Raw genomic sequence first — 14,644 nt, 5'->3', positions numbered from 1 at the left:
TCAACAAGAATTTAAACCCCATTTCTCAATATCACAATAATTTCAATAAATCAAATCATAATTAAATTCAAAAGACAGTGAATGTCAATAAGAATTTAACTCTATTTCACAATCTCATAATATAAATCAATAAATCACACACACAGCTTAATCATGTTCCAAAGTTCAATTCGTCCCAAAAGTCGATGACTAATGAGGAATAACATAGCTAGCTAGCAAAAATATGAGTACTCATCCAATTCATCCTCAACAGGCACACACCTCAACACTTCAGCCAGAGAGGGAATTCAATTCGTCCCACTAGACAAGCTAGCGAGGAATACAATCAATATACATGATAGCCGTGGTTTCAAACCATTTCCAATACTTTTCAATCAATAAGTATCCATCAATATCATTCAAACAATTTCAAACCATTTACAGTGCTTTTCAAGTGATAAATATCCATTCAAACACATTTTCACAATTTAAAACAATAATGTACAAATAGTCATAATTTATTTCAATTGAAAAATTCAAAAGAAATAGTTGTTGTGCACAAACCTTTGATAATTTTCTCCTAGTCTGGACTCAGTGTTTCCTTCCCTTTCCCTCATTCTTTACTAACTGAGAAACACAATTTGAAGTGTTTCAGTACTAAATTAAACTGTCTCTATCGATAATGCTTGATAAGTAATTCACTGAAAGCTATTATTTGCTTAATCAACCTAATATATCGACCCTCGATGCGTTCTAGGTAAATTAGGTTTTAGTGTTACTAATATGTCACATTCGATAGTCTTTTAGGGTTGGTACATGTTACCAATTTCATTTCCTTGTTTAGTGCATTTTATTGCAACTTGCTGGATTCTGGGATACTAGTTTGACCTAGCCGGACGACCTAGTTCCCTCGGTTTTCGGGTTTCGGTCAAAACTACAAACTTGTAGATCTATGTCTTATGGAACGCGGGGCAAAATTTCAGGTCATTCTGAGTTATGTAGACCAAGTCATGGTTATTGTACTATTGCTGGTCAAATGGCATCAAATTTGGTCATTTTAGGTCAATTTTGGTCAACTTTGGTTCGGCCAGTTTTTGGACCCGAATTTGTGCAAGCTGTTTGACTTGCTTATGGTCATTTCTAGGTTTTGGTGTCTTCATAAGACTTGTAGATATGGGTCTTAACTACTCATGGTTAAAATTTTAGGTCAATTGGACCTGTTTTGAGTGAGTTATGGCCTAAACACTAACTGCTGCCAAAATGGTCAATTTTCAGGCCTCAATTGCACTTAATCCAGATTTAGTCATTTTTCAAGCTACCTTGCAAGCAGAATTTTGGTATGCTTCCTTCATGAAAGTTGGCACATTTTGTGCCTAGTTTCACCTCCAATTGGTCTCATACCAATTGGAGCCACACACTTAAAGTTATAGGCCTAAAACTCAGACTGCCTTATTGAAATTCTTGCATACACATCAAGCACCACTTTTAACACTCACCAACTTAACATTCAAGCCAATTCTGGTTGTACCATGACCTAAACATAATTCACAACACATTATAGGTCATTTTGGTAGCTTACAATTACATTCAATGTGCACCAACAAGTGCAGAATTTGCCCAACTCAATTTACAACAATTTAACTCCATAACCAAGCTCATTCATATGTCCAACCTTCACACCACTATACATACATTCAAACTGCCATAACAACCAACACATTTTAACATCATTATTCCATAACCCAAGCATGAATTCCAGCATTCTTCAAGGGTTAGCAAACTGCCACAATGGTACACTTACATTCCATTACTTTCCAAGCTTTAAATTTCATTTTACATTTACATATACTAAGTATACATCACCTAAACAATTTCCTACACAATATACATTTAATCAATCATTTAATTCACCATTTACAAGCACAAATAACCTGCCTTCAAGGTATTTCCATGGCTGCCAAAATTACACATTCCCATTCAATATCAAACCTTAAAAATTTCTTCATAATTCACACACCCATAACATGCTTACAAACTTTAACAAAGCAATATTCAAAAACTCAAACTTACCTATGGATGAGACTTCTTAAATCTTCACCAAAACTTCTTGAAATAGTTATCAAACTCTTCCTTGTGATGTGGGGACAAATTTTAATGAAGCAACCTAGGTGTTTGGAGGTGAAATGAAGAGGTAGATGAAGCTTAAAGCAAAACGGCCATGGAGGATTTCAAGCTTCTCATTTCGGCATGGATGGTCTTCAAAGGTTGAAGATGATGTTTTAGTGGAGCAATCTGCCCACTTAATACATTTTATAATTCTTAGTGGTCCACTCAAATTAATTAAACCATTTTATATGTTAAATGTGTTAATTACTCCATTTACTCTCCACTTTTGGCTATTTACATTAGGTACCCCTAAATTAATTTTTCATTATATTTTCCAAGTGTAATATTATTTATTTTTAATGGACATTTAGGTCAAAAGACAACTCGGGATGTCAAATGACCACAATGCCCCTGTTCGGGTTGCATTTCCGATTTTTCTGTAACACCGGGTTTTGTCCATTTTTCGATTTCTCACTTTTCTTTGTACTAATTATTTAATTTTTCTTTGATATTTCTAATGATATTTATACTTCAATAAATATTTATTGGAGTCCTAAAAATATTTTCCAGGGTTCCCCGCGGTCCAGGGCTAGTCAACGGTCCACGCCGTGACTTCCCTGTGCAGTCACCCATCGCAAGGATTCTCGGCTCGCTTAACTTGGTTACATTTCTTTGCTATTATTTTTCCTTTGTTTTTCTTGTATTTTCTTTTCTTGTATTTCATTATTTTATGTCTCCTCCCTCATATCAAAGTGTAGTTCTAGGCATCCTAGCTGTCCGGACAACACTGGTCACAGGAACAGTAGAACGCACTACCAAACTTAGGAGTGCTACATAAAATGAGAAAGAAATTTTGAAGCTTTCTCAAATAAAAAAATGCCAAAGATTCTGGAATCAATTGCAAATCTCTTTATTTCTTATTTTATTAATTTAACTGGGTTTACGTTGTCACAGGTTTTGATTAGTAAAGTGTTATTTCAAGATGTTGAGAGATATTGGCATTGTTAAAGAGAATAATGGTAATTGTAGACACCATATTTTGGCCGACCTTCAAAGGCGAGGATCTTTTAAAATTGAAACTTTATTATCCATTCTTGACCGATGTCTCAATCACAGGTAGCTTTTCGAACTCACCGATCGCTCGTCCCTGGAACAAATCGATCTCATGCTCAAGTTAGATTGCTTTTTGATCTCTTGATCTTTATTAGATGAGTTCGAGTCAATATTGAATCTCTGGACCATCCAATCTTGCCTGCTATTGTTCTTCGATCTCTTTATGTACAAATATCACAGAATTCCATTTGACTAATGTTGTGATCAGGCTTCTCGCTTGAATTGCTCAGATATTCCTTAAAATAAAGTTAAGGTTTTTATCCGGTCTAATAATAGTTCTGATCTTAAAAGTTCAAGTCAGTGTCAAATCTTTGCAATTCTAATATTCTAAAGTTCCATTCAGTATTTGGTCATGGCTCCGTTCGATCTTATGTCTGTGTATAATGTTTTTCCAATCTCTTGGAGTAATTTGATATCTTTTGATTAATAGTCGCTCTTAGGTTTAATGTTCATCTGCATTCAATCAATTAGTACTCAAACAATTTGGTTTTAATGCTTTCCTATCTTATTAAGAAATTGAACATAAAAGACTCCAATTCATTTCAAAATAAAAAATGTACAAGTCATTCGGCAGGAGGGTCTCCCCCAGCCTGCTCTCCGGGTACATTATTAGTTCTATCATCCTCTCTCTCTCTCTCAGGCTCCTCCTTGCTCTCCTCTTTACCTCTAGGGATAAGATTCACTATCTAGAAGAAGTCTTCCTTAGGATAGCGCCATTCAAGCTCGGCCAGAAGATTACCGTGAGCATTCACATAAGCACCAACTTTCCTCGTCACGGCCTCTTCTTCTTTCACTTTGATCTCCTTGGTAAGGCTAGTGAAATCGGTAGTTCGGCAGGCCCGAGCTTCTTCGAGTTCCCGCTCTAGTTTAGCTATCCTATCCCCATAAGATTTCGCTCGACCCTCAATCTCGGCGATGCAGTCCTGAGCAGACGAAAGTTGGATTTTGGTGGAAGCAGTGTCCTGGACTGCCTTCAGAATTTCTTGTCTTAAGAGATGAGCATTTTCTCTGATTATATGTTGATTTACAAGGCTTTCTATGCTCAAGCTCATCGTTTGAGCCAGGAGGTCGTCAATGCTATTCAAAGTCAGCCTATTCCGGTCATCCTGGAAGCAGATGGTGGCACCCAAAACCTTGGCCAGGCCAAGATTCCCCCGAACTGAGCGATTCTTCTCTAGCGAGTGGATGAGGACTTGGGCACCACGAGAGAGGGTCCTCACGGCAGGTTGGGAAGACCCTCCTTCCGCAGTTGAAGAAACTGGAGGAGGTGGTGGTTCATCTTATCGAGGAGGAAAAGAGGCGATCTCTATCTCTGGGGTTGGCTGTCTCGAAAGTCAGGACGAAGAGCCTGGCACTTCTACTGAGTCTCGCTCTGGCATCTGGGATACAGTAACAATCTTCATTTCTCGCATTTTCTGGGCGACCTCCCTTTTTCTCTTACGGCTCTCCTTCGCACCCTCGCCTCAAGCCATACCTGCACAGAAAAAAAATTAGTGAGATCACTTAAGTCAGGAGGCTAAAGATTTAGGTTATACCAATCCCAGGTCCAATGTCAGAGAGCTGCAGTTCATAATCCTCATGGGCGATCATCTGCATTAGCCACCACTTCAATACGGCCATAACTGCATCTAGACATGAATACTTGTGAGTAGCTACCTAATCCTTCAATTCCTTTACCATGACGTCATCATCTCTATTTAGAGCGATCTTCTTTGGAACTGAAGGGACCAGGTACTGCCAACTGTGCGGGATACCCTTAAAGCCATTCGAGATCTTACTTCTCAGTATGAAGAACCTGTTCTTCCAATTCTTCAACGAAGAAGGGAGATCGATAAAAAGCCCACAGTGCGGCTTGGCTTAGAAAAACCAATACTCATCATCCTTTCATCGAGTGAGCTTATGCAACTCAGCGAAAACCTTTGTTGTAGGCTCGAGCTTTTTAGCTTGGCATAAGCCTCTGAAAGCCACTAGAATCCACCAAGTGTTCAGGTGCACCTATGCTACGCATACATCATGGAACTTCAGAACAGCTTTAAAGAATTCGTCCAGGGGGGAACCAAAGCTCGGCCTTCAATTGTTCTTCATATACCATAATCATGTCTTTTTTTTTAAAGAAATGATCAGCTTGGAGATCACCATAACATCTGATGAGCTCAAAGGAGTCAGTGCGAAAGTTGTATTCTTGACTAATGGACTGCAGATCGATTTGCTTAAGGATCGATGGCAACTCATCCATGGGTAAGTTTTCTTTCCCTGAAGAAGATGCTTGTTTTGATTGGGCTGCCTGACCTTGGGCTAAGACAGAGGTTGTAGAAGGTTCCGGTCGCTCGCTCGGCCTGACCACCTCAATTTTGTCCGATGTCCATGAGATATGAATGGAGGGAGGACTAGTAGCTCTCTAACTGTCAGTACCGCTCATTTTCAGAAAACAAAAAGGAAAATTAATTTAGAAAAGATCAAAACATTAACCGAGAAAAGATCAAAACCCTTACCGGAGTGTAAATTGGTGCCTCAAAACTTTAGAAAGTGACAGGAAGAGTTGAAATCGCTACGGGAAGGTCTGAAAATGACATAAAGAAACAAATGACTCACTTTTCCCCTATTTATACCCTTTTAAGCATTAAATGCTCATGAAGTCCCAAGTGACGCATCGGTTAGTGAAACCGAGTCACCTCTTTGATACATCGCAAGAAGGTTCTAGAAACATAGTAAAAAAATTGGATAAATGAGATCGGTCAACTAAGGTCATCAGATTGAACAAACTTCCAAACCCGCAGATCTGTGAATGGCAATTCATCTAATGATCAGATCGAGTACACTTATCAGAGATCGAAAAAATAACCAATGCAATAACGAAACAAAAACATTCAAAGTAAAAATTTCATTTCATTTCCAAAAGATCAGATTGCATCATTTGGGCAATCTCAAAGAATCTGATTACATCATTTAAGCGATCTCAAAAGATTTGATTACATCAGTTGAGCGATCTCAATTACATTATTTGGGCGATCTCAAAAGATCTGATTACATCAGTTGGGCGATCTCAATTACATCATTTGGGCGATCTCTCAAAATCAGCCCTACATTCTACCTAGCTTAAGACTACTCCAAAGCCCAGAATGCTGGCCTATGTCAAAGCCTAGTCTTGTGGCTGAACCAAAAGATGTGTTTGATCAGAAAGCCAGCCACAAATATTGGATAGATGTGTAGCTCAGATAGGGTGACTATGACTCTCATGATATGGAGTGGAGTCATCGCCGATGTCATTGACCAGAACCGAGCTGCAGTCGAGACGCCCGATATGGTTGGAAGCCAAATGAACTTCAAGAGGCGGTCACCGACATCAAGATTGAAATTAGCAGTCCTCTTGTCTGAGATCAGTCTACTGTTTATATCGATAGACCAATTCGAGATCGGCACGACCGTCACTTTCAATCTTGATCTGTAAATTAGTCCGATTCCCTCACTGTCATTAGATGACGTTCTCATAGCTCTCCGATTGCCGGCGTCATAAATTTTCAGGCGAGGGGTGAAGAAAACAGTCGAAAAAAGATCAAAATGGCCATCATAATTAGAATTATCACCGGAAAAGCTAGAATTGGAAAACTGGTGCATTGAAAATAAACTGAAAAAGGAAAAGTGAAGTGTGAAGGTGATTTCCTATTGCTGCATATATATAGGGCCCTGGCATTTATTGCATACAGAACCCGAAGCGGATGCATCAATAACTGAAGAATTTATTGCTTTGACCAATGCAAGTTAGATGGAGAGGAAATATCAGGAATGAGAGAGATCGGGAAATAAGAGGGGACCCGATGCAAGAGATAAAGATCAGAATAATGACCTTAAAAGGGGATGGTCATAATGGGAAGATCGGAAGAAACAGGAGATGACCTATAGAGATCGGAGAGCATAGAGGGGTTAATAACTTCCGGTCAGAACTTTCAATTAACTCTCTTCATCGTCAGATCGGAGTTTGTTAAAGCATTGCAGGCATGATCAGATCCTCACCACACATCTCATTTGCAAGGACGCCCTCCCAGCCGTTAGACGCCAAAATGGTTAAAGCAGCTCTGCACATCCCGATCTACACCGTTGATTATAATTGTAAGGATAGATCTGGAGCCCTCGGATCAAAAGCAGATGACAGATTTAGCGCTTTTTATTCCCAGCCTTTGGATCCATTTCGTAAGGCAAGACTCTTGACCGTTGGATTAAGGGGAGAAAGGACAGATATTCTAAACGGAATCCTGACCCTCCATTTTGATTCTCTTTAATTCTCAGACATCAGATTATATCCTTTTGAATCTAAGCCCTCCGTCTCCTCCTGATAAGATCCTGACCCTTCATTTTGGGCACCTGTTTCCTATAAATACCTGCATGCAACACTGTAGAAAAGAAGGGAAGAAGGTGGTATTATTGTAGAAAGACTCTGGACTTTGATTCAGTCTTCTTACTTGTCATTCAGAGCTTTCAAAGTGTTGAGAAACTTTAGAAACCAGTTTTCTGAAGTATTTCATTCAAAGGAGCTCTAAATCCTGAGATTTTCATTTTCAGTTCCTGTGCATCACCCTGTGAAACCATCTTTACTCTGCCTGATTCCCACCGCCCTAGTATCTGTGCATTACTTTGCGAGCTCAACTTTGTCCCGATCTATTCTCATTACCTTGGGTAAGCTCAAGTTCTTCGGCCATCAGCTTTCACCTCTGCAAGATTTATGGATACCAGAGTTAGCTCACCTGTCTCCTCAACTTTCCACAGGTAAGCGTCTAAACTGTCATTTTATTGAATACCCTTGGTTTGTTTTCTCCAGTTTTCTTTTAAAGTTTCTTTTATATCCAGTCACATTAAATATCAGAATAGGTTATCTAGGCTCGAAGTTATTTCTTGTGCCTTCTTTTTCTATTCATTCGCAAATTCCATTTATCGTCACTTAATTTTCATTTCCTTCGAGAGTACACATTTAAGTTATAGGCGACTTGTATCTAAAGAATATAGGTAGGGGTACTTTGACATAAGAGTTTTTGGTCTGAATAAATGAAAAACGATAAAGGAAGACAGTTGTAGCAAAGGTCGAATAGGTTGGAAACAAGATTAGGTCAAATGAATAAGTTATGAGATCAGGCCTTGGAATGAACCCAGTCGATACGACAATAGATCGGGAATCAAGATAAGTTCGGATCCCGGGCGAGCGACTAAAAAGAGATCGGATGTCACAAATCAAAAAGTTCTGATAAAGTGATCATGCAGAAGATAGGCAAGGAGTTCGGTCTTTCGTCCACCATCTAGTTATAAGGTCTCGTAGGCTAGGAAAAGCTTTACACGGGTTTTTTGCACCTTTGGTACTTCATTCCCATATAAAAAGGGGTCAAGAAGGACCCTTTACCAGAGTTCTTAGTTCAAAGTTCATATAAAATGCCATTCTAATAAACACATTAAGGGATTGGGGGAGAGTTATTACCCTAACTCAGTCTAATTTTTAACGCAACACATTAAGAGATCGATGGAGAGTTCTTATCCGAGCTCAGTCTAATTTTTAATGCAACATAGTAAGAGAACGGGAGAGAGTTTTTGCCCAAACTTAGTCTAATTTTTAACGCAACACATTAAGAGATTAGGGGAGAGTTCTTACCCAAACTCAGTCTAATTTTTAATGCAACACATTAAGAGATCGGGGGAGACTTTTTACCCGAACTCAGTCTAATCTTTAACGGAATACATTAAGAGATCGGGAGAGAGTTCTAACCCGAGTTCTCAACTTAAATTCTTAACACGAAAAGATCGGGGGAGAGTTCTTACCCGAGTTCTCAACTTAAATTCTTAACACTAAGAGATCGGGGGAGAGTTCTTACCCTAGTTCTCAACTTAAGTTTTTAATACACTAAGAGATCGGGGGAGAGTTCTTACTCGAGTTCTCAACTTAAATTCTTAACTCTAAGAGATTGGGGGAGAGTTCTTACCCGAGTTCTCAACTTAAATTCTTAAATACACTAAGAGATCGGGAGAGTTCTTACTCAAATTCTCGATCAAAATCTTAATAAAATATGTAGAGATCGGGGAAGAGTTCTTACCTGAAATATTCTGCTTAAATTTTAATTAGAATACATTAAGAGATCGGGAGAGAGTTCTTACCCGAATTCTCTTAGCTTAAATCCAAACTAAAATATCATAACTTCAATATTCGAATTAACTCTCAACAAAAATCCATTACACAACACCTATTCGCTGAAGGGTCATCTCATGTAGTCGTGTTCTTGGGCAATCCTAAATAGTGAAATATCAAATATTCCTTTTATCCGCACAAAGGATTAACATCATCATTCTACCCCCTAAATTATCAATTTATAAAGAGCACAATATTAAATCTGCTTACCCTCGTTGAGGGATGAGGTGGGGTGCCTAACATCTTTCCCACCTATATACGGACCCCGAACCTAGAATCTCTGTTTTTAAAGTGGACTTTAATTTTTACAAATGGTTTTTTTTAATTTGCCTTAAAATTAAAGTGATGACTCCTCAATTTTCTCACTTTAGTGAGAACTCGTTCGGCGACCGCAAAACCCTTGCGATAGTAATTCTACTAGACACAAAGATAGTGTATTGCTTGGAGTTAGGTCATGTATTTGCATTTGCACCCATTTTTGCATTTCAGGGTTTTAAATATGTGAATTTTATATTTAAATGTAAACAAGATTAACAACTTAATTTATATTATTATGAATATCTGTATTTAAATAAATTGTTCATTATGATAACATTTAATAACTTAAGAGTTATTCATTATTATGCACATTATAAATTTCCATTTATGGAATATCTCTTAGGGGAATTAAGTTAAAACTTTAGGGGAAACTCTGTCAAAATTTTGGTAGAATTTAGAACTGAAGCTAAATAGTGGATTGAGTAATTGTAACATTAGATTAATATCTTATATAGATACCTCCAAAGAAATGAAAACTTAATGTAAATTGTGAGTGTTATAAATAGTAGGTTATGGGGTAAGAGTGTTATAAGAGTGATCATTATAGAGAAATTGAAAATGAAATATTTGAAAAATATTATGGCTTATTAGGAATTACTCATAATTTTTCATCTTCTAGGAGTCCCAACAAAATGGTGTTGAAAGAAAAAATAGGGCTCGTTGAGATATATGAAGGACTATGTTAAATGAATATAAGTTGCCTACCTATTTTTAGGCAGAGGCCATTAATATGACTTATTATATTTCAAACAAAGTTTTAATCAGATCTTTTCTGAAGAAAACTCCTTATGAGCTTTAAAATGGTAAGAACCCAAGGTGGGTTACTTTAAAGTTTTTTTTTTTAATTATAAATGCTTTATTTTACATACTAAGGATAACTTGAGTAAATTTGTTTCAAAAACTGATTAAGGTATCTTCTTATAATACTTTACATTTAGTAAAGCATATAGAGTATTAAATAAGAGAACCTTAGTTATTGAGGAGTCAATACCTAGTGGAGATCAAGCTCAACCTAAGGATGATCCCTTGAAGGCATTGGAGGATGAAGTTGAACTCTAAGAGCAACAAGTGCAATAAATTCTTAGTCAAAGAATTCAACAAGACTTACTTAAGGATTGGACCTATAAGAAGGATCATCCTAGGGACCAAATTATTAGTGAAACTTCAAAAGGGGTAACAACTAGATCCTTTATTAGGAATATTTATAATAAGATAGCTTTTATATCTCAAATAGAACCAAAGTCTATTGAGGAAGCCTAGTGATGAAGGTTTGGTACTTACTAAGGTTTGGACCTTAATTCCTAGACCTAAAGACCACCTAACAATAGGTACTAAATGAGTGTTTAGAAATAAGTTGGGTGAAGATGGTAATATAACTAGGAAAAAAGATAGGTAGGTAGCCAAAAGCTATAACCAGAAGGAGGGCATTGACTATGATAAGACTTTCACCCCTATAGCTAGATTAGAGGCCATTAGAATCTTACTTTGCATATGCATCATACATGAATTTTAGACTATTTCAAATGGATTTGAAAAGTGCAATTTCAAATGGTTTTATTGAAGAGGAGGTTTATGTTGAGCAACCCCCAATTTTAAAAATCATAAGTTACCAAATCATGTTTTTAAATTGACAAAAGCATTATATGGTTTTAAACAAGCTCCTAGAGTTTAGTATGAAAGGCTAAGTAATTTTCTTTTGCAAAATGGTTTCATAAAAGGTAAGGTTGACACAACTATTTTTGTTAAAAATCATGAATATGACATTTTTATAGTGTAAATATATGTTAATGATATTAAATTTGGTGCTACTAATGAGTGTTTATGTGAAGAGTTCTCTAAAGTGATGAAAAGTGAGTTTCAGATTAGCATGATGGGAGAACTCAAGTTCTTACTTGTGCTTTAAATCAAGCAAGCTAAGGATGATATTTTCATCAACTAAGCCAAGTACCAAAAAGAGTTAATTGAAAGGTATGGGATGAAGAATTGCAAACTAATTAGAAATCTAATGAGTACAAATACCAAGTTAGACAAGGATATGAAAAAAAAAACTAGGTTAATGAAAAGCTTTATAGAGGTATGATCGGTAGTCTATTATATCTTACTACTAATAGACCAAACATTATGCTTTTTGAATAGTTGTGTGTATATTTTCAATCATGTCCTAAAGAGTCCCATTTGCGTGCTGTAAAACGCATTCTTAATTATTTGAATGGCACATTGCATTAAGGTTTATGGCATCCTAGAAATGCATCATTTAACTTATGTTCCTACTCGAATGCTGACTTTGCTCGAAACATCCTTAATAGGAAGAGTACCTCCGGCACTTGTCAATTCTTAAGACACTCTTTAGTTTCTTAGTGTAGCAAGAAATAAAATTTAGTTCCACTTTCAACCGCCAAGCTTAATATGTTGTGGTGAGTTTTTGTTATAGTTAAGTTCTTTAGATTTAATAATAATTGAGAGACTTCAAAGCATTTTTTAAAAACATTCCTATTAAATGTGATAGTGCAAGTGCAATAGCCTTGACCCAAAATCCCATTCAACATTCTAAGAGTAAGCATATATACATTAAGCATCATTTTATTCATGATCATGTGCTTAATGGAGATATGGTTCTTGAATTTGTGGATTCCAATAACCAATTGGCTGATATTTTCATTAAACCTTTGCATAAAGAAAGGTTTAGCTTCATTAAAAGAGAACTAGACATGCTTAATGGATTTGATACTTAGTTCCTTGATGTTTTGATGATTGATTTGTATTTTAATGTGATACTTAGTGGATGTATGCCTACCAACATGTTTGATGTTTAGATAAATGGAAATGTATTTTGTGAATCAATAAAAATTGGTTCTTTAGGATTGAATATGAAATAGTTATGCTTTGATGGTTGTGCTTTCCTTCCTTTTAATGATGCCAAAGGGGGAGATAACTAGTTAGTGTATGATAATATTTATTTTGGATGATATTTTTATGAAGACATTTATTTTGGATGATATTTTTATGATTTTGGATGATATTTTGCAAATATTTATGCACCTATACACTTTATGGATATTTTCTTGTACATTCTATTTACTTTGGCATTCTATTATTAATTGTTGACATAGACATATTTTTTGGAAATGATGGTTTTGTTGAGTTTATTGAAAATCATTCATCTAGAACTCATTACCTCATGTCATTGTATTCATTGAGTCAAAACCTCTATTTTTATGCTCCGTTGAATTTTTAATTAAGGCATCAATTATTTTTGTAAGGGGGATTATATTAAAGGGGAGTAATTTTCAAAAAACTCACACATTACACTTGTGTTTAAATCCAATAATTGTTTGTCATCATAAAAAAAGGGGGAGATTGTTAGACCTAAGCGTCTTAACCCATGTTTTGATGATAATAAAAAATTATTATGCTACTAATTATCTTGGAGAATATTTGTATTGAGCTTGTAGGCCCCAATTTCAAATATATTAAATTGCCTCAAATTAAGAGGAAGTTAAAACAATAATGGAAGCAAAATTCAAGTAGGGATCCTGTAAGATAAGTTTTCTTTTAATTCTATGTAATTATCATTTTATTGTGTTGGATCAAGTATAAGGTTTTATATTTAAAAGTTTCTAACTTGATATTATTTTTTTTTCATATTATTAATCATGGGGACTTCAACTAAATTTTTTACATGGCGTTGGATGAAAATCATTTTTAAAATACTCTTTAGTTAAAAGTTTGTTAAAATAGCTTTTCAAAGATTCAATTGGATTGAAAATTCGAGTTTTGTAGCTCAAGTTATATTTCTTTGAAGTTTCTTGAACCCAGGTTATGGAGGCAATGCCACAACCAACCTAAAACAATTCTTGGCTATTGAAAGTGGACTTTTGGAGGCCTAAAGTCAATTTTTAAAAAGCAAATTTTTACTCGTTAAAGTCCTGCCCATGAAGATTAAACTTTGGCCTCTAAACCTAGATATCTAAAAATTGTTATAAAAACTATTTAAGTGGTTAAATGACTTTATTTACATTTAATGCACCCCAATGGTCATATTTATGTCAAAATTATAAATATGAGTTGATTTTGATATAAAATAATTTACAACAACCATTTATTAATCTTTTATTGTGTTTTAGTAACTCCTGTACACTTTATCTCTCTAGAACTTTAGCCAAAGCACTTAATCCATTGAGATTTGGTTTCAACTATAATTCTCTTTGTGTTTTAAGATTAAGAGTGAGGTTATTGAGTGATATAAATTATTTTTCACTATTGAAAGTGATTGTAGAGCATTTTTGAGTGAAAAAGGTTTTATAAGAGAGCTAAGGGTTACTCTTAAAGATTATAAAGGGTTTAATCTTCACTCAAAGAAGATTGTGTTTTAGCAACTCTTGTACACTTTATCCTTTAGAACTTTAGCCAAAGGATTTAATCCATTGAGATTTTGTTTTAGCTATAATTTTCTTTGCGTTCTAAGATTGAGAATGAGGTTGTTGAGTGATATAAATTATTACTATTGATAGTGGTTATAGAGCCTTAGATGCTCTTTGAGTAAAAAAAAAAGGATTGTAAGTGCTCTCAAGAATTATAAGGATTTAATCTTCACCCAAAGAAGATTGATAGTGTAGTGAGCTCAAAAAGAGTCCTAAAAAGATTACGTGGGCTTGGGATAGTCAAACCTCGATAAATCTCTGTTGCATTCATCATTCTTCCTTCCCTATTCTTCGTGCTTTAATTTTGTTCTAATTGTCCTTAGCTTTTAAAAAATTTTAATTGGAACTTAATTCACTCTCCCTTCTTAGATTGCTATAAGGGAAAATACATACATTCTGGAGAAAGGAGATATCAAGTTAATTTCTAAGACACTCAGCTTATTATTGACCTCAATTCACTTAGTTGTAGTTATAGAATGTGGGATTTGTCAGGAATCCCATGTAAGCATAACATTTCTGGAATTTATACTAATAGAAAGAAGCC

This window comes from Hevea brasiliensis, chromosome 2, assembly GCF_030052815.1.
Source record: "Hevea brasiliensis isolate MT/VB/25A 57/8 chromosome 2, ASM3005281v1, whole genome shotgun sequence".
NCBI lineage: Eukaryota > Viridiplantae > Streptophyta > Magnoliopsida > Malpighiales > Euphorbiaceae > Hevea > Hevea brasiliensis.
The sequence above is the reverse complement of the archived record's forward strand: the minus strand, read 5'-3'. Positions refer to the sequence as shown.